Here is a 23177-nt window from a genome sequence, read left to right on the forward strand (position 1 = left end):
CCAAAATCGTAATATAAAAACAATTTTAATTGCATGTCCGTTGGTATGCATTGCGTATTCGTAGACTAATTATAATTATATGTGAATTGTGATCATATTAATTGCATTAAATGTTTCGCAAGAAATAAAATAAATGTCATATTTCACATAAAACATATCTTTATAAATTATATTTCTGAAGACTTTATTTCAACGCTCTACACTCAGAAACTTCTCGATTTGAAAAAGAAAAATTGTGTTATTGAGAATTATTGTTTAATTTTATTAGTTACTGAAACATTTTATTCGCCTGAATAAATTAAGTAAACACTAATATTCACAATTAGTCAGCATCGCATCGCTGATCGTTGTGTATTTTTGCAATTCCTTACAATTTAAGAAAGTGCCATAATGAGAGATGTATGTACCCTTTTTTTGAAGAATTTATTTAACAGCACGTAAGCTTATTAAAAAAAAATATTATGAAATGGATAAGCATTTTGCATTATGATGATCAGCGATTTTTATAGTTATAAGGTATACAAAATACATGTTTAATAATCGTAAAATAAAATTGATGCCCCTTGTAAACTTTCTCAGTCAAACTTAAAAGCAGCCGGTACTTTGTATCTTTTATTCATGTCAAAAAGCGCACTGAAAGAGACAGATAACTTATCAAATTAATCTGTCAAATTACATGAATGAACGCCACAGAGTGTAAAACGATTACAATTATCGTAATTTATATGAAATTAAGGTTGTTTCCGAACTGCCTTACAAGATAAATGTATCGAAATAATCATTGCGACACACCAAGAAGCTATGTGAAAAATGTAAATATACTGCGAAGGTCGTGGAGTGTGATTGACCTTGTAAAGGGGTAAATTAGGTCAATATGGGAATTAACCTAGTTTTGAAAACATTACTAGTCATCAAAGCGTGTTTACAATGTTATACGTCAATTTTAACTGACGGAACGTACCTATGTGTAGTTAAGTATGTATTGAGAATTAAATAAATTTTGTGTTGTGTTACTTGTTTAAAATGATTGAGGCATGTATCTTTTGATTTCGGAATTAATTATACAATATGTACTTAATTGAATTAATGTAATTTAAAGGTACAAGTACCTATTTAGGTAGGTAATCGACTTTGAAAGTTATTTTACCAGTAGAACCAAAGCTTCAGTAGTCAGTGACATACGCTATATATTTTTATTATCCTGAGGTTTTCCAATCCTAAACAGAAAAGATGCTAGTAGTAATAACAGTATTAATAAGTAAGTCAGTTTAATATTACATCTAAACTAGTTCTTACGAGCATAAATAATTTCAAAACATTGCAATTCGCAATGTTTCTGAACCACAGCGACATCTCTAATTATATTAAGGGCTTGGTCTAGTAGTGCAAACAAATGCATCCTGTCATCCTATATGTAAATAATACAAATGTACTAAGGGAAAGTTGCTCCACTTAATTTTTAAAAATTAAATCATTCGTATGCATAATTTAATATTCGTAATAAGTACCAAAAATGACAATTTGAAACAATTTTCGTGAAAATTACACCGGGTGATTTTTTTTTATCAGTACACAAAATTTGCGAATACTTTCTATTGATATCTTCAACTTCATGTTTATATAACTGATCAACTTTTGCAAAGAAATTTGGACGAAATATAAAAAAAAATAAGCTTTCCATACTAAATGCAGAACTCTATACATTTTTTACGACCTAAGTTTCTTAGTGAAAGTTGTTCAGTTTAACTAATAAAACGGATAAACAAATTTTGTATATAATCAAAAAAATTTAATGTTTGTGTTAAATGAAAACAAAAGATATTTATTTCTGACTAGCTTCCGCCCGCGACTCCGTCCGCGCGGATGTCAGTCTTCGCGTCTTCTACAGATTTATTATATTATGTGTAATATATAGATTTATATTGATAAACCTAATAAATCTTTTGCTAGCATTCTGATGCTTTATCGGTTGCACTGGATTTATCTCTTTTTTTTCAATCGCTTGAATGATATAGGATGGGTCCTTGATGGGCATCGAATGCTGAAGTCTCGAATCAATCAATTCTGACAGTAGGCAATTTATGTAAAATCTTGATAATGGTCCATCATTTTATTTTGCCTAAACGTTACATAATTTTTTATATAAGTATTCTATTTTTAACGAATGATTCACTCCAGTCCAAACAGCAAATAAGCAGACTTCTGCTTCTGCAACGTTTAGTTACAGAAGCAGAAGTCTGCTTATTTGTATTTCAAAAGTGTTATTTTTTGCATTGTATTTCAAATATGAATTTTTTTTATTTTTAACCGCATCTTCCGCATTCATGTCTTTTGCCGGAATTAGACATTTAACTTCTACTAGTCCCATTTTCCCTTTTTGATATGGGAGTGTATAAAGTAAATTTTTTAGATATTTCTCGTTATACTTTTAAAAAGTTATTATTGTCATTTTGCTCATTAGGTAAAGTAATTTCGATATCAGTTTTAAGTTTTTTGATACCTGCAATAATAACGTCATAATCGCCTGCACATACTTATCGATTACACCCTGTATACAATCCACCATCCACATTCATAATGTTTTCCTGTCCTCTTCTCCTTTACGCTGTTCACCGATACATTTTAAATGAGTAAATCTGCTACCACTGAAGGATGTTTCATTGTGATCAGCAAATTTTCACCACTGTTGTCGATTATTTGTTTTTCATTTTTAATCAGCAATTGGGAATCATCAGTTTTGTTTTTTGCAGATTGGTGATGTACCCTAACAATACGTCGAAAAGGGAAAGCATCAACGAATTATCGTTTTCGTCCTCTTTTTTTATTCTTCGCGTCTCTGTTACTTCTGTTTGTTTAGTTCTCAACACCCACTGAATTTTCTATGTTATTGTGATCTTCCATTTTATCAGATTTTTGATGATGTAATGATAATCCATTCGTTTTAATATTGGTACTTAGAGTTGGTAGACTAAACTAGAAATGGCGGACTAAATTTGTCAGCGCGTCTGTAAGATCAGAATATAAAACCAACATCCTGTATTTAAGTTACAAAATTAATAATCAAACAACATGCCGCTACGTTGAAAATGACTAGAAGAAAAAATTAAAACACCTCGGATCAATTTTGGAGTAAAAAAATCATTTTCCCCGTATGGGGATTTCCCCGGATGAACTTGGGAAGTTCAAGTTCTCAATACAAGTTTATATTATATTTCGTATTTCTCAAACGAAAAATAAACATTTTTGGAACTTCAAAAAAATTATATTATAAGAAAATTTATGAGCTTACTTTAGTTTTAAAGAAATATACATCCCTTTACTGACACCCCGTAAAATAAAGAAATTGTTGCCAATCACCTTTGCAATCTATTTGGTTTCATTAACTTTATGTTCGAAGATAATTTTTTTTCTAGTAGTTACACGCGTATTTTTTTCGTTTATTTTCCATATCGAAATCAAATGTTTAAAAATACGAATATTTGCACAAAACTAAGATAAAAATAATCAATTAACAAAAATATTAAATTTAATGAAGTAGAGCAACTTTCACTTCGGTATGAAGGAAAATCGAGCGTAGAGCACACGTCAGAACGCTCCGGCCCAAGGAGCGCGACTAAAGAAATTCGCTACGATTTTTCCTAATTATTTTAAATATTTTTTTAATATTTAAAGAATTATCAAAATTAAAAAAAATTTTTTTTAAAGGATTAATACTCATTGGTCTTCAACAAACTCGAATAAATTAATGGAAAAAATAACTTTTAGCAGTATTTATCAATAGATTTTGTAAGGCAAAAAATGGGAAATTTAATGAATTTATAACGTTCTAATTAAGAAAATCATAAGTTTTTCGGCAATTGTATTCAGCAGTTTTTAATAACGACTATATAAGGATAATAATGCGCTGATCAGATTGTGTAAATTGTAATCGGTTGCAACGTAGTGAGTGCACAAACTTAGCTCGAAATGTCTTTGGGAGAAAGAGACTTATCTTGAAGGCCTGATTAAGGTAACATAAAGTAACTTCACAAATGTGAAAAAATTCACGCGCATTGCGTATATAACACTAATTGATAAACAAGAAAAAAAAATTCAGTTTATCATTTCATTAGCCGGGAAAAAATTGTCAAATAACTTGTTGAAAACGCAATTTTGCTAGACTGCAGCCTTAATGGCGCCAAATTAAAAATACAAAATGGCGGCGCCGGCTGTTGGCGCGAATCGGAACGATTAATTTTTATCGACCGCTACTTACAAAAATAAACATTCACAGATTAATAATAAACTTCGATAATTTTAAAAATAATATACCTGGCATTGAATATGTTTGGTTATGAGGTTTTATTATGACATATATATTTTATTAGGAAGATGGATTTGTGAATAAAGTCGGCGAAATGCGATGAAATTATAGATATTTTCGATCGCAACAGACCTAAATCATAGATGATAGAATATAATATACTAAATGCAAACTTTACATACCTAACTTACAACTATGTATATATAACATAAGAAAAAAAAATTAAATTTATATTTGATCGTACACAAACCGATATCTTCACGGGATCATGCACAACACTATCATGAAGATCATTGCAAAACATTCAATGCTGTCGGTAGATACATATTATGGAAAAAGTTGTTTAAATAATATAGTTATTGATAAATTGAAGCGGACTTAAAAAAATACTAATAAAGAATACGTTTTATAAAGCACTAGCGACCCGCCCCGGCTTCGCACGGGTGCAATGCTGATACTAAATACACTACAGAAAAACTGTAAATGTTGTATATAAAAACATAGCGGCCCGCTCCGGCTTCGCAGTTCGCACGGGTAAAAAATATATAGCCGGGCGGCCGGCCGGTACCGCCGCAAACGCTACGTCCCGCAATTTTTAAATCTGTAATATCTTCGAAAATATTCACTTAAATCATACGGTGTAAAGGGCCATATAGAACTATATTAAATGAACAATGTATTCAAGATATTTAATTGGTTAAGGATTAATGCTGTATTGGTTAAAATCGCATCGAAAATTAGCCATTATTTGTCGTAAAAAGTAAATGACAAAAAAAAGTTATTGTGGGTTATCCATAAGAGATAGACATATACCATCGCGGACTTTTCTGTAGACCTTTTCAATGTGTATAATACTTAGTACAATATTTTGATAAAACTTGTAGGGTTCAGCCTGCGTTTGCAATGTAAGCGGAAAAAATATAATTTTTCACGACATCACATTAGAAACCTCAAAAATAACAGTACTTCTCCACTATTTAATGGATGTTATTATACATATAAACCTTCCTCTTGAATCACTCTATCTATTAAAAAAAACCGCATCAAAATCCGTTGCGTTGTTTCAAAGATTTAAGCGTACAAAGGGACATAGGGACATAGATAGGGACATAGGGACAGGGAAAGCGACTTTGTTTTATACTATGTAGTGATGAAGTATTGCTGTGAAACACCGAAGTCATTATCACATAGTACCCAGCATAGTAAATTGGCATTTTTTTGTTCATTACACGAAGAACAAATTTTCTCTTTCCCTACATTTTCTTTGAACAAGCATTTCATTATGAGTTGCCATATTAAATTTTTTATTAAAAAGCTTTTAAAGCATATACTGTGAAAACTAAGTTTAAATGGCTTTTATAGCATAGATACATTGCATGTGTTTGTTATGTACATATAAATTGTATTTTTATACGGGATTATCCAACTTCTAACCCCGTAATTTGTTACAGCCTTAGGTTACAACATTTTAATTTACAGATCTCCAAATCCATAAATATTCTTAACAAGCGGGCTGCCTGGCTTCGTCCGTGGACCATTCACTAATCATCACGAACATATTCATCAGTGAATTTTTTTTTTAAATCGCTCCAGTAAGTAGTTCTAATCTGTATATTCAGAATAACAAACTAACGTCACCTTTATATTATTAGTAAGATAGTATATTAATTCCAATTAATATCGACATGCTCGTCTACTTTGTAACCTATATACAAACATAGACGGGCGAATGCAGTGCGACGCTATGCCCTATTTCTCGTGTGACTCATACAAGCACTCGGATTTGATTTATCTTGCCGAATTCAAATCGAATCCTTATATTTATTAGCTATCGTGTAGGATTAGTATGAGAAATATTTAGAATGCGAGTGGATTATACTATATTCTATACTGACAGGCTACATGGTAATTGGTATACGATGAAGATATGTGGGAAAAGCAAGCCTCTCTATATACTCTTCCAACAACGTAAAATAATTTTAATTTAATTTTATCTCCATGTTTTATACATATATATAATTAATACATCAACATCATCAGTCCATATTAATTTGTTCCTCTGCTGAGACACGGGCCTCCTATGAGGGTAAGGCCATAAATCCATAATCAACCACGCTGGCCAAGTGCGGGTTGGCGGATGCTCCGTGGACGCGGCGACTCGGCATGCTAGTGCCTAGTTTCCTCACGTTATTTCCTTCACCATTCTACTCTCTTTTTGTTTTTTCTATAAAATTTTATTGTTGTAAAGATAATAAATATTCTTTTACATTGATAAAGTCACAACTCACATGTTAAAATAATTCGATATTCAATAGTTTCGAATTGTAAAATGTAATTCAACCTTTGAGTTTCACATGTTTTTTATATCACCTTATAAGGTAGGTATATTTAACGCGTGATCAAAAATGTAACCTTTTACATTAATAAGTCTAAAAGTGTGAAGGTTTTTGGGTAATTTATTACATTGTATATTAAATTTAAATTTCGCCATGTGGGTTATTTTGCAGTAGATTTGATTTAGTAATACTACTATTAAGTCTATTTAAAATCAATAAGTTTGTCGTTAACCACCCACAACTAAATTTAGGAATTGTTTTTGAATCGTAATCTAATCTTCCTATGTAAGAAAAATAAAATAAAAATACCAGCGTAGTTAAGGCTGCAGTCTAGCAAAATTGCGTTTTCAACAAGTTATTTGACAAATATAAATTTATAAATATATATATAAATTTATTTGACAATTTTTTCCCGGCTAATGAAATGATAAACTGAATTTTTTTTTCTTGTTTATCAATTAGTGTTATATACGCAATGCGCGTGAATTTTTTCACATTTATAAAGTTACTTTATGTTACCTTAATCAGGCCTTCAAGATAAGTCTCTTTCCCCAAAAGACATTTCGAGCTAAGTTTGTGCACTCACTACGTTGCAACCGATTACAATTTACACAATCTGATCAGCGCATTATTATCCTTATATAGTCGTTATTAAAAACTGCTGAATACAATTGCCGAAAAACTTATGATTTTCTTAATTAAAACGTTATAAATTCATTAAATTTCCCATTTTTTGCCTTACAAAATCTATTGATAAATACTGCTAAAAGTTATTTTTTCCATTAATTTATTCGAGTTGGTTGAAGACCAATGAGTATTAATCCTTTAAAAATTTTTTTTTTGAATTTTGATAATTCCTTAAATATTAAAAAAATATTTAAAATAATTAGGAAAAATCCTAGCGAATTTCTTTAGTCGCGCTCCTTGGGCCGGAGCGTTCTGACGTGTGCTCTACGCTCGATTTTCCTTCATACCGAAGTGAAAGTTGCTCTACTTCATTAAATTTAATATTTTTGTTAATTGATTATTTTTATCTTAGTTTTGTGCAAATATTCGTATTTTTAAACATTTGATTTCGATATGGAAAATAAACGAAAAAAATACGCGTGTAACTACTAGAAAAAAAATTATCTTCGAACATAAAGTTAATGAAACCAAATAGATTGCAAAGGTGATTGGCAACAATTTATTTATTTTACGGGGTGTCAGTAAAGGGATGTATATTTCTTTAAAACTAAAGTAAGCTCATAAATTTTCTTATAATATAATTTTTTTGAAGTTCCAAAAATGTTTATTTTTCGTTTGAGAAATACGAAATATAATATAAACTTGTATTGAGAACTTGAACTTCCCAAGTTCATCCGGGGAAATCCCCATACGGGGAAAATGATTTGTTTACTCCAAAATTGATCCGAGGTGTTTTAATTTTTTCTTCTAGTCATTTTCAACGTAGCGACATGTTGTTTGATTATTAATTTTGTAACTTAAATACAGGATGTTGGTTTTATATTCTGATCTTACAGACGCGCTGACAAATTTAGTCCGCCATTTCTAGTTTAGTCCACCAACTCTAAGTACCAATATTAAAACGAATGGATTATCATCACATCATCAAAACTCAGATGTAATGGAAGATCACAATAACATAGAAAATTCAGTGGGTGTTGAGAACTAAACAAACACAAGTAACAGAGACGCGAAGAATAAAAAAAGAGGACGAAAACGATAATTCGTTGATGCTTTCCCTTTTCGACGTATTGTTAGGGTACATCACCAATCTGCAAAAAACAAAACTGATGATTCCCAATTGCTGATTAAAAATGAAAAACAAATAATCGACAACAGTGGTGAAAATTTGCTGATCACAATGAAACATCCTTCAGTAGTAGCAGATTTACTCATTTCAAATGTATCGGTGAACAGCGTAAAGGAGAGGAGGACAGGAAAACATTATGAATGTGGATGGTGGATTGTATACAGGGTGTAATCGATAAGTATGTGCAGCCTGCAGGCAATTATGACGTTATTATTGCAGGTATCAAAAAACTTAAAACTGATATCGAAATTACTTTACCTAATGAGCAAAATGACAATAATAACTTTTTAAAAGTATAACGAGAAATATCTAAAAAATTTACTTTATACACTCCCATATCAAAAAGGGAAAATGGGACTAGTAGAAGTTAAATGTCTAATTCCGGCAAAAGACATGAATGCGGAAGATGCGGTTAAAAAAAAAAAATAATATTTGAAATACTATTTTCATGATTAATCATGACTATTTTTTCTAAATTCAGGGACAACTAAACGTTGCAGAAGCAGAAGTCTGCTTATTTGCTGTTTGGACTGGAGTGAATAATTCGTTAAAAATAGAATATATAAAAAAGTATGTAACGTTTAGGCAAAATAAAATGATGGACCATTATCAAGATTTTACATAAATTGCCTACTGTCAGAATTGATTGATTCGAGACTTCAGCATTCGATGCCCATCAAGGACCCATCCTATATCATTCAAGCGATTGAAAAAAAAGAGATAAATCCAGTGCAACCGATAAAGCATCAGAATGCTAGCAAAAGATTTATTAGGTTTATCAATATAAATCTATATATTACACATAATATAATAAATCTATAGAAGACGCGAAGACTGACATCCGCGCGGACGGAGTCGCGGGCGGAAGCTAGTCAGAAATAATTATCTTTTGTTTTCATTTGCGTATTTTTCTATTTGATAATTTTTTAACACAAACATTACATTTTTTTTATTATATACAAAATTTGTTTATCCGTTTTATTAGTTAAACTGAACAACTTTCACTAAGAAACTTAGGTCGAAAAAAATGTATAGAGTTATGCATTTTGAATGGAAAGCTTATTTTTTTTTTATTTCGTCCAAATTTCTTTGTAAAAGTTGATCAGTTATATAAACATGAAGTTGAAGATATCAATAGAAAGTATTCGCAAATTTTGTGTACTGATAAAAAAAAATCACCCGGTGTAATTTTCACGAAAATTGTTTCAAATTGTCATTTTTGGTACTTATTACGAATATTAAATTATGCATACGAATGATTTAATTTTTAAAAATTAAGTGGAGCAACTTTCCCTTAGTACATTTGTATTATTTACATATAGGATGACAGGATGCATTTGTTTGCACTACTAGACCAAGCCCTTAATAATATTTTAAATAAGGGACAAATTGGAAATCTGGTAATTATTAGATAGCTTTCATAAACAGAAAATATAGATATCTACTTCAGTAAAACAGAAATAGCAATTTAAATACTAGGTACAAAGTTCATACAAGTAAATTATATAGTTTTATTCAACTTTCCACTTGTACCAAGTTAAAAATTTATAGCACCACTTAAGTTCTCCGCTAGCAATTTATTGTTCAATTAGTCTTTAAATACTGGCTTTTCCTGACTTTCCACAGTTATTAGGTAATGTGAACCTTTTCATTATTATTAAGAACCACGTGGCTTTTATTAAAAATACTCATATAGGTACCTACTTGCTTCTCTTTGTGTAAGACGTAAAGTTATTGGGATGGGAAATAATATTTTTTTTCTGTGTTTAGAATTCCCGAACTTTTTAGTCATCAATGTTTAAATATATTCTTCTATCTTTTCCTTATAACGACAATTTATTTAAAATTGAAAGAGTAAAATTTTAGTTTGTATTACTTCCACAGATAAAAAAATGAACAATCAAGAAATAATGAGATCAACGTATTATTATTTGAAATTATAAGTAGTTTAAAATAAAATACTTTAAAGTGTTTCTCACCTATGACATTTACGAGCTAGTATAAAAATATAGGTTATTTTCTTGATATCGAGTGTATTCAAAGAAATGAGTTGAAATGATAGCATGAAAATTTAATTTTACGTAGGTTGATATGAAAGAAACGAATGGATTTTTAAATATTGTATAGGTAGTAGAAGTTTATATTTAACATTATTATTGTTTCTTTTATCGAGTGAATTTAATTGATATGTTAATAAACAATATATTTATATACTTACTGAATGTTATCAGCTGTGAATAATATCTTTTAGTCCTCAGAAATAAATAATATTACAAAATTATCATTTAAGTAATTATATTGCTTCTTATAATTTATAAAAAAATACCAAAAAGATCAGTCATAAAAAATAGCCATCAAATTTCATTTAAAATCCACGTATTATAAATCGATTCAAAGCGTTTATTATTTCCCGTTCCCAAAGCAGAATATTTATTTTATTTCCAATCGTTGAGTACTGTCGCCTAACGGCCGGCATTCGCGGAGTTTTTCAACGAAACCATTTTGGCACCTCGCCAAACTAACCATCCGTAAGTTTTTACTGCTCCAACAAAGAATACGTAATAATATTTCATATAGAAACGACATTCGAACGAACCCTTTTTTGAAGTGAAACTTCTTTAGGCGCGTTGAGATAAAAATTTCAAGGTCGCATCCTGACAACCCTCTTGAAAGCAAAATCTCTATGATTTAATAATGTATGCGCTGTATTTTGTAATTTTAGTTTTCTGTAATACAGTAAGTACTAAGTAGGTATAGTATTATATCTGTGGTATAGACTTTACGCACACATATGCGCGTGTACGCGAGGTATCTGTGTGTGTGTGTGTAAACAACGATATGTGACAACTATTTTAAATATTTAATTTTAATGTCTCGGGGGTGTGATTACATTCACGATATCCTAGTGTGCAAATAAGAGTTTTCTTTTCATTTTAATGCCAATTCATGTTGTATGTGTCTCTATACCACTATTTGTATTCTGTGCTGCCACACGATCACAAAATTTGTAAACAAAATAAATGTTTACACTCTTTAGTACATTTAGCGAAATTATCCAGTGTTTAATTCTATTAATATGCGACAAATTCTTATCCGAATATTTTGTAATGTAGGTAGGTATACAAGCAAATAAAATCTCTTTATTATATTTATAGAGTATAAAGACTATAATATAAACCAAAGGTCGAAAAGTGTATACCTAGTGGTTTTCAGGTCATAATTTTGTCAACGTATTTAATCATTTTATGGGTCAATACAATTTCCCTATAATTAATAAATATTTCAAATGTCCTTCAAACTATAAGCAGCTACAACCTAAATGTATTTCCAATAAACCCGTCTTCGAAACACAAAAGTCGCGTTAAATATTTATCTATTGATAGATTGAAATCGACATAAAGTCGAGACCACTGAATTATTTATAGTCTACGAATATGGGCTAAATCGGGTTGGATATAGCTCTCGTGGTCGAGCCAGACGATGTGTTTGCATGAAGCTTTTGATAACGTTTATTCATTTTGAACGGGGTTTAGTTTTCAATATGTATGATGTTACATGTTAAGGTAAGGAGTGTGTTGTGTTCTTAGACTTTTATAATTGCTATAGCTGCGATAATAAAGCATCTTTCTATTATTGTTTACGAGAGAAAGAAAAACTACATTCCAAACAGCATCCATAGTGTCCGTGTAGTTTAAAATTTACAAAGATTGCAGTTGCATTCTTTATTTACATTAAACTGTATAAACTATAAGTGTTTAATATTATCTCTAAAGTTCTTAACTCAGTTCAGTTTGCGCTGCGAAACTGTGACAGACCGTGTAGCCCGAACACAATATGGCGATATTTTTACCACAACACATTTGGTATGAAGACTTGGCAATAGTTAAGCCGTTTTACTCAAATAAGCATTAAAATCATTAGATTATTTACTAAGTCTTCGACCCGCTATTTATTTAGGATTTATTGCATTTGTTAAATTTATATTGATGAAGGAATCGCAGTATGTAGAGTATAAATTTTCCACGGCTGCTACGCGCTGTTAAGCGATGTAGGGCGCGGTCGATTTATTGATGGGTGATGGTTATATGTTTCAGTAAGCGCTTGTGATTCACAGGGCACATACAATGTCGTAGGATTTGGTAATTAGTTGCTTTTAGATGTTTAATTGTTTGGACAGATTGATCAATAAAATGCTGAAAAATATTATTTTACTTATATGTATAATGTATATCTATTATTATTTATTACATTGAATTACAATTAATGATTGATCGTTTTTCCGAAAGTTTTTCGAACCGCTAGTTTTGGGAGGTGGTTAAGCATAGATTTGACGCTTTTTTCCTAAATCAATTTTACGGGGTTGAAAAAAGGGATGCAAGTTCTGCAGTTTTTAAGTCCGCCCAAAACTATACTATATTTAACAGAAAATAAAGATTTCTCATAGATCCTAGAATCTCAGAAAATTATAAACAATGCAACATATCGACATACTACAAGCGTGGCCAGTTGGCAGTCACTAGGTATACCGCGTCACTCGCGTCACTAGTGCGTCAACCGGTGTTTACGTTCATTCATGCTCCAATCCGAGCCTTATTTGACCGGATAATTAAAATAGATAGATATTTATAGCGCCTTGTGTTTACATAGTAACTAAAACTAAGTAGTATGTAGGCAGGTAATAGGTATATATAAAATTATTTTCGAATTTCGTAGCTACATATACGTTGATTTGTTAAAGTTTTAATAGGTAATTAAGTAAAAGAGATTAAGTACGTTTCTTTTGAATAATTAATTGATGAATTAAATGATGTGCTTATGTTAACTGAAACTCAAGCGCCGCCGATTTGCCTTCTACGGGGTAAGCAACATATTGTGCGTATAGGAAAGTGATGGGTGATTTCTATGACGCGTTTTAGTTTCTTATTTAGGAGGAGCAAATGATTAAAGCTGTTCTTCTAATAATGAAAATGCATTAATTATTGGAGATGAGGACTATTTTCAACAAACTTTGCTAAAAACAGGTTTTCTTCGTTGTGTTATATACCTTACCACTCTGTACTATTCTACAATGTCATCAACAACTATTTTAAATACTTATCTGTAATGTGTAGGCTGTAGCATTATATGACGTGTCTACTTGTTTTCAGAAATCAGTAAATTCTCTTCTGAGAATGATTACTAGTCAATTTATAATTGAGGAGCTGTGATGAATTTTTAAATCATTTTACAGAAATTTCATTCAAAACTACAAGTATAATAAATAAGTTTCGCTCATGTAACAACTGCCTATCTTACAATCTAGTTAATAATCTTCCTGTTCTATATCAGAATTAGTTTATACGAAATGTAATATACAAGCGCTCGAGGAGACAGTTTTCAATAAACAAACAATAACAGTGGAACTTACAGAGAAAATTTCTGCAATTACATTGTAGACATTTTTTAAATATGAAGAATGTTTCAACGAAGCGTCTGTTTACTTTAAAAATTAATGGAAAATGTTCTGCTTTTGCTTTATTTACTTATTGGAGTCGGAAAAGATTGGAAAATTTTCTTGAGTGCTTTGTATTTTGTTGTGTTATGGATAAATAGTTATGAATGATCAGTAAAATATGAATCTAATACCTACTTATTGCTACTAATAAGCTTCTTCTTTTTTATAAGTAGATATATTCTAGCTCCTCTCATAGTTGTTGTATTGGGTCGCTTTTCCTGATTTAACAATAAAATACTATATTAATAATTAATTATATCATTTCTGGATGCAATGCCTTAGATATATAGGATACATCCAGATTACTATGTTCACACAAAGTTTTCTAATCGCATCGAATTCACACACAGACACGTTTTTAAAATAACTACATACTTACATCAGATCAATATAGGTATACATACTACTCATGAGAACAACAATTAGTTTGAAGTACCTTCACACTTACAAAGAAACTAACCTTTAACTTGCGATGAATTGAATTAATTGAGCATAGTATAAATGAATTAACGGTACTAGAAATTCCTATCTGCTATCCGAGATGTTTTGATAAACCATTGTTATTAACGTAAACAACTTTTACCATAGATGCAAAGATCTTTGATACTTCGACTTACTTTCTATGTGGCTGTCTGTTTGTTAACTTTTGTCGGAATATCGCAATTATGTATCGGAGATAAGGTTTGATAGATTTAAGAAAGGAAGATAATTAATAGATAAGTTTGATACATTTAAAAGGGTAATATTTTTACATTTAAATTGAATGCTTTGCTACTAGATAATAGTCTATGAAAATGAATTTTATGGATAGTAAACTTTTGTTAATCTACCCTTTAGTTTTTTGCTTTTTATCAGATGTTTTGTTCTTTAAAAGTAAGTTTATCTAAAACTAGCGACCCGCCCCGGCTTCGCACGGGTGCAATGCTGATACTAAATACACTACAGAAAAACTGTGAACGTTGTATATAAAAACATAGCGGCCCGCTCCGGCTACGCACGGGTATAAAATAGATAGCCGGGCGGCCGGCCGGTACCGCTGCAAACGCTACGTCCCGCAATTTTTGAATCTGTAATATCTTCGAAAATATTCACTTAAATCATACGGTGTAAAGGGCCATATAGATCTATATTAAATGAACAATGTATTCAAGGTATTTAATTGGTTAAGGATTAATGCTGTATTGGTTAAAATCGCATCGAAAATAAGCCATTATTTGTCGTAAAAAGTAAATGACAAAAAAAAGTTATTGTGGGTTATCCATAAGAGATAGACATATACCATCGCGGACTTTTCTGTAGACCTTTTCAATGTGTATAATACTTAGTACATTATTTTGATAAAACTCGTAGGGTTCAGCCTGCGTTTGCAATGTAAGCGGAAAAAATGTAATTTTTTACGACATCACATTAGAAACCTCAAAAATAACAGTACTTCTCCACTATTTAATGGATGTTATTATACATATAAACCTTCCCCTTGAATCACTCTATCTATTAAAAAAAACCGCATCAAAATCCGTTGCGTAGTTTCAAAGATTTAAGCGAACAAAGGGACATAGGGACATAGGGACAGGGAAAGCGACTTTGTTTTATACTATGTAGTGAAGTTTGTTATAGTATCCGACCGAGAGGACAACTCCGGACCGAGGGGAATAGTTTTTTCTGCAATTCCACCTACATTGGCAAAGTACATGTTAGCAAAACTATAACTCTTTTCACTTGGCTCAGAATTAAACATAGGTAGGTACCTACCTATAAAATGGTCCATGTAATTCTACACCTTTTTTTTTATAGTAGAGAATGCATTTAGGCATACCCAGGGCACTCGGGGGAAGAGTCCTGACTCCTGGGTGCAGGGTCCTACCGACTAAACTCCACTGTGTTCCGCAGTGCCGCTTTATTGACGGGGCCGCGGGTATTCGGTAAAACCGCGTCCGCAGACATGTAATTCTACACCTAGTAACATGCAAGTTCATAAAATAGAGATGCATCCCGGTTTGCGTATTCACTAGATATTTCAAGCCCAATATATACTTCACGTAAATAATGAAACGGCATTTATTTACGGAACATTTTGAAGTATCTATAATTAGATTATTTCATTCATGATTTTCTATATATTTTAGCGGAGTGACGCTTTGATGACGTCGGTTCTACGTAAATTGTTCCAAACAAAGTTTAGGCGATAGACTTCAGTTTAGCGGCTGTGGACGTAAAGCGGATGAAAATAGCCTATGGTTTTTAATTTCATTGATTATTAGAATTTTGTAAATTTAATGGAAAAGGTAGTTTCTGTTGTCATCAATAAGAATGTTGTTAATGAATGAGATATGGAAGATAGAACCATAGGTATTTCATCTAGGCCTAGGGCATTGAGTCGGTCGGGTGCACCTTAACCGTAGGTACAATTATTATCTAAGATAATATATGCTCAAATATTTGACGTAATTATGTTTGCGTACCCTGTTACAAACCTCCTACAATTTTCATGTTCGCTAGTTTTTACGTTCATACAAAATTATTAGTAGGCATGTTTTATATCCAATAGTGCTTATAAAAGTTGATGAGTGACTCACGGTCAGTGTAGCGTTTATTTTTGTTATTATCTCAAACAAAATGTTGGTTTTGCATCCCGATCTGGCATAAATCGTACTTAATTACATAAACAGTATCAAACAATACCTGTGAATTTCCAAAGTAAGAGACGTTAAGGCAATTGCCTGACCTAAATGTATAAAGTCGACGTTTTCACTGTTCTTTGAGTTAATAAACTACCAAATTTACGCGTTAACTTTATGGAGGTTATACACGTGGTTAAGCGTTTATTAAAATTGTTGGTTCCGTGATATATATATGATCTTGATAAAATGTCGCATTATTGACGACGCGGTTGGCGCAGTGGTAATGTAACTGCCTACTGAGCCGACGGTCCCGGGTTCGATCCCCGGTCAGGGCAAATATTTGTGTGATGAACTCAATTATTTGTTCTTGGGTCTGGGTGTTATTATCTATATATGTATTTATTAAATATTATATTTATCGTCGCCTAGTACCCACAACACAAGCCTTAATTGAGCTTACTGTGGGACTAGGTCGATTTGTGTAATAATGTCCTATAATATTTATTTATTTATTTTATTATTTATCTGCATTTCGGATTTCACTTGATTTATAAGCGATTGTTTTTGAATTGAGTGTAAATACTATAAAAATGTTAATTAAAGTGTTTGGAAGCATGAAGAAAAATAGATACAACATAACATTTTGTATAGAGAATGATGCGTTATAGTTTCAATTCACATATTTTTGCATTAAATGTATCATTGTTTTCAAATGCTAACAAACTGTGTTGTTTTATAAATATAATGATAATCGTATCATTATATTTATAAAACAACACAGTTAGTATCGACTAATGTATAGATTTTCAATAAGCTTACAAATAAGCATAATATTAACTCAAAAACATTTAAAAAGTTAAAAACATAACAAGTTCATATTTTGATATCGTAATTAATTCAACTCTCATGCCACAACATAGCATCATCATGCTACTTGTAGGTTTTAATTTCAAGAAGGTATTAACAGAAGCCGCGCGCATTCACGATGAAAAGAAATTCTCATGTGCATTTAATAAAGAGCTTTTTATAATTATTTGTAAATTTCAATTGTTTACTTATACAAAAATTGTTTCATTTTTTGAATAAAACTAGCTCCGTATTTGTATCATAATCGATTCAATGATTAATGAAATGTCTAACTTAAAAAATAAGTCCCCGTAGAGATTATTCCGATAAATATTAAATAGTCCCAAGAGATATAGAGAGGTTATCGTCAGAGTTTTTCTACTATAGAAACATAGCGCCACTTTCACGCAAAAATAACTAATGAATCTTCAAACTAATGCATCTAGTTCCACTTACACAATAAACAGTCATAACTCAAAATAAACCAGAACACAGAAAACCACAGAGTCGCGGTATTATGAAAAAAATTCACAGCAATTCGCGGCTATTCAGATTCTATTGCCACTGCCAAGGAATTCTATCATTACATAATGCGTATGTATTAAATTATTTTAGTTTTACATTATTTGTGTGAGTCAGGTTTGTTAGAATACGCTTTACTTTAAATAACGGCACCGCTTTTAGATTGTTTTGTTAAAGTCAATAGCGCGTGTTAATATTGTAATTTGTGAAGTCTTTGAGCTGATTCACGAAGCTTTTGAACAGGCTCCTGAATAATATGGAACTTATATAACTCGATATATAGGTTTATGTGTTATGTACTGAATAATGATATGTATACTCAAGTGCAAATACTTGAAAGGTTTGAAAATTTGAAATGACTTTTCACGGAGAAATGTGAAGATGGTATTTTTTCTGAATATGGAGTCAATAAATGGGCTATCCAACACTGAAATAATTTTTCAAATCGGAACAAGCAGTTCCTGAGATTAGCGCGTTCAAGCAAACAAACAATTACCTACACAGCTTTATAATATTTAAGTATTGATTTGACACAAACAGTTAAAAACCTCAGTTTTTTATTCATCGCATTTTTTGACCAACCCATATCAACATATTATTATCTTATTATCAAAAGTTTCTAACTTTGTGATTAAAAAACTTTTGATGGGAAAAAAGAACAAAAATTTACATATGGTAAGTATCTATTTGACGTGTCCCTCGTTATGTGTCGAATTTTATTAATTTTAACTTCAGTAAAACGGCTCAATTCTATTCACAGTTCACACCTATTTAAGAATTTAAAACCAATATGAATTTCTCATATAGGTACCGGAACTTTAACCACTATTGGCAAAGTTTGCTTGTTATTCCAAAACCCTATAAAAATTGTTCAATCTAAAAGAATTCTACACATATTAAACTAGCAAAAATAATTTTATTACCCTGAAAATAAACAACAGAAAGGTATAAAGCGAAATAGTTCAGTGACTGATGCTTTTGGTTTCTGATGTATGATCTCATGCGAAAAACAATTAGCGGAACTTTATGGTTACATTTTGTGACTCTGGTTTCCTTTTCCGGGATATGTATTTTAAACAACAGTGGGAGTTGGAAAGGTATGTTTAAAATTAAATTTTATTTCTATGCGAATCATGTTCAAAATTTAAAAGTTCCAGAAATGTCATGTTATATTCAAAAAGTTTCTCTCGCATCTTATAATTGTATTCTAATTTATAATTATTTATTGATAATCTGTTGGTTTGTCATCAAAGAACGACCAATAGATTTTGAATGCATCGTTTAAGGATTGATTTACTCCCATGCTTGATGAAATGATTTTTAACTAAGAGCAAATTTTATATTGTTCGACTCTACATTAAAATATTAGCTCTGTCATTTCCCTCACATGATAATTAATACTGCTTCAAGACATTATGTTAACCCATAGATGGGAAATTTAGAGGACATCTTTGACTTTAGATCGCTTCCCAGTCCAGCTTCCCCCCTGGACTGGATAGAGGAAATTTAGTATGAATTTGCTGGAATAAACCGGGTTTTATGTCCTCCAGTAGTAGTGGAAATAAAACGTAATTCGTATCACAACATTAATGTTTATTCAGCAACGTATTTGAGTGACTGCCAACGGTTTTGGGTCATGATCATGCACCGAGTTAAGTATAACTGAAAGTTTAATGGTTTGAACTGGTGTGAATAAATATGTGAATAAAGTATTGGGCAAGATTTTTAATTGGCCTGTGAGAATGTAAATATTGTTTGATGTGAGAGGGGTAGGTTGAGGCGGTAAAGGCGAGAATAGAAGGTTCGAGATTGGATGGGTGTGCAAAAATTTAAATATTTTTTTGATTTATGTGTATAATAATTATCTGTAATTGTTGAAGGAAAAGTTTGATTACTAGCTACTTACCAGTCTGATTACTTTCTGGATTTTGTCATAAGTGTAAGTACTTACATATTTTTGTCAGTCTTGTAGACATGACATACATTAATATAATATAGAGAATTGGTATTATTTATTTTGTGCTGAAGTATTGTTTTATACTTTTTTGAGTAGGTACAACATACGTACAGAAACGGTAAAGTAATATCCCACCTCTCACTCACTTATCGAGCAATCTGCAATATATTTGACAGCTTTCAGAGCCAGCACTTTTGTCGAGAGCTTTTATAGTTCGGAAAAAGCTAATAAATCGATATATTGCAGACTAGATTCTTATTCACTTCCGTGAAAGTGCCAATCTTATGAATAGTATGTATTATCTATACTAATATTATAAAGCGGAAGAGTTTGTTTGTTTTAACGCGCTAATCAAAGGAGATACTGGTCCGATTTGATAAATTATTTCGGTGTTAGATAGCCCATTTATCGAGGAAGGCTATAGAGTATAGGCTATATATCATCACGCTAAGACCAACAGGAGCGTAGCACTGCGGGTAAAACCGCGGGGCACAGCGTTTATAGATATGTTTACACACATACCAAGCCGCGGGACACAGCTAGCATGTTATATGTTAACTTTAGTGTTAAGTTATACAAAATCGATTATAATTTTTCTATATTTTAACAGCAAGAAATGATTAGATATTTCAGTTATTTCACGGAGTCAAAACAAAACTCCATTTCCCTGTCGAATAATTCTAAGAATTCGTTTATATAAATTATCCAATTCTGTTTATCATGTATATTCAAATGATATTGCAGCAATGATACTAAATTAAATGAAATTTTGTATAATTTCCGCTCTCCGTCCGTTCGCGTCCATTTTGAGAACTTCAATCAAAATTTGTTGTAACAAAATACAGGATTATATTAATAATGTTATCTTAATAAGATAATTTTAATATTTAACGTTTTATAGTTGAGTAAAAAAATGCAGAAATGTAATGTTATTTACTTACTAGCTTTCCACCAGCAGCTTCGCCCGCGCAGTCAAAGAAAAACCCGCATAGTTCCCGTTCCCGTGGGATTTCCGGGATAAAACCTATCCTATTTCCCGGGGTAAAAAGTAGCCTATGTCCTTTCTCGGGTATCAAAATTTCATAAAAATTGGTTCAGTAGTTAAGGCGTGATTACTCAATCAATACTCAACTGTGATACTCAACAGACAGACAGACAGAGTTACTTTCGTATTTATAATATTAGTATGGATTTGTTTAATTGTTAATGTGCATGTTTGAAAAAGGATAAGGGTACAGTATGAGTCAGTTCTAAAATCAGGGTTGATAGGTAAGGGTGATATGTCCTAGTGTATCGATTATTACTTGATATGCACCTACGTGTAGAGGTTATGGAGTTTTACGTTTTATTATGCACTAGCCGCTCCGCGCGGTTTCACCCCAGTGGCTCCTCTCCTGTTGGTCGTAGCGTGATGATATATAGCCTATAGCCTTCCTCGATAAATGAGCTATCTAACACCGAAAGAATTTTTCAAATCGGACCAGTAGTTCTCGAGATTAGTACGTTCAAACAAACAAACAAACAAACAAACAAACTCTTCAGCTTTATAATATTAAGTATAGATTATTTCCATGCTAATGTTTATTGGTGCCTATTTGTCTGCTTCATACCTATAGGTACTGTTTGACTCAGGATTCCGACAAGTCTTATTTTGGATATTGACTTTTATTTTTTATGAATCTAACTATAATTAATATGTACCCATAGTTATTCATTGAAAGATGTTATGATACTTGACTGAAAGCTAACTCTACATAGTCTAAAAATACCTTTGCTTGTCAAATAAAACATAATATGAAAACATCGCATTCAAATTCATTAATAAGTTTCCAAGTTCTTAACCTATTCACCTTTAAACTATTAATTATATTTCATTTTTAAACCAATTTGAACCGGTTGAAATATTTCGTTCTCAAGCTAATCCAATATTGTCGACAACGCCAACAATCTTTCAACAAATCTCTATATAATTAAAGTTTATAAATAGAAAACATTTGTAAACAATGTACGTAAAATAAGCGGGTGTTAGAAATAGAGTGTGACGTCATCACATCTGATCTATATAAGTGAAGTTGGAGATTTTCGTTTTGTGCCATTCGGTATAAAGGGCAAGGCCAATAAAATGGCGGATTTATTGAAATTTAGTATTATAAGGAAAAAGTCGTAGGACAGTAGTGTTTTGAGTACCTAATGTATAGTTTTACCAGAGTTAAATCGCACAGTGGTGTTCCTAAATAAATGATTGGTCGTAAAAGTGCTGTAATTTCATGTTGTTAGAACTTTCTACTAAGAAATAAAAATATTTGTAAATTCGCTAAATAGATTTTAAGATTATTGTTCTAGTGTTAGGAACGATACCTTTTCGAACAGTTGATTTCTACATAAAATTCCAATCTTGATTTTAATTACAATGCAGAGCAATCCATCTCCTGTTTTACGCCTTTATCTGAATTAATACCTTCTTGCCACATACATAAATAATATTTAGACTTCGAACCAGTTAAATAATATCTCAAATAAATGCGTTTTAAATCCGTGTCTATTTTCACGCCTATTTAATAGCCATAGAGTTGGTTGTAAACTTCATTAGCTAGATCCTAGATGCACTCGTGGAATACGATTGGCTTGAAGTTAGGTACTATTCCATCGTGATATGAATATAGTTTGCTAGTGGAATTCTGAATATTATATTAATACTGTATAATCAGTTAGGGAATTGTATGAATGCTAATTATACTTGTACCTATAGAGTGAAACTAATAGATGGTCCCGGATTAGCATGGCTTGAAGACCTACCTAGTACCTAGATTAAAAAATACATAAAATATCTTACCCCTAGATTTTACTCTGGAAAAGGTCTCTTATTGTAAAAGTGTTTAATTTAGGAAACGGGATATCTATTCTTTTAGTTTTATATCTACCTATGGGTCAAAATTAATTAGTAATAACTAGTCTGTTTAATAAAATATAATAATATATGAATGGTAGAACCCAGACAACATATAATATAGAACAAATCATTGCGAAGCTAAACATAGGTTTCCAATATTTACAAAACAAAAATCTAAAATGCTTCTTCACTTATGATTTTTACACGAGTCGCCTTCAAAACTCATCTGCTTGTTTATCAATTCCATCATTTTGGAGAGATATGATGTAATATCACTCAATGTGTAAACATGAAGTTTTCCAATGCATATTTGCTTGCGAATATTAGAGAACTTTAAAGTTATGCTACAGCTAATATACTGTACCTATTGGTATACTGCATATTCTGACTAG

General features: G+C 31.4%; 1 protein-coding gene across 5 annotated transcripts in view; it reads left to right on the forward strand.

The window, feature by feature from the left end:
- The window catches only part of LOC149899763 (rho guanine nucleotide exchange factor 17), a 113834-nt gene that overhangs the window by 40714 nt on the left and 49943 nt on the right, over positions 1-23177 (forward strand). The gene's annotated exons all lie outside the window — the stretch shown is intronic.

This window comes from Colias eurytheme, chromosome 20 (assembly GCF_061535395.1).
Source record: "Colias eurytheme isolate Ceu_HAF_F1 chromosome 20, ilColEury1 Martin Lab GWU primary, whole genome shotgun sequence".
Lineage (NCBI taxonomy): Eukaryota > Metazoa > Arthropoda > Insecta > Lepidoptera > Pieridae > Colias > Colias eurytheme.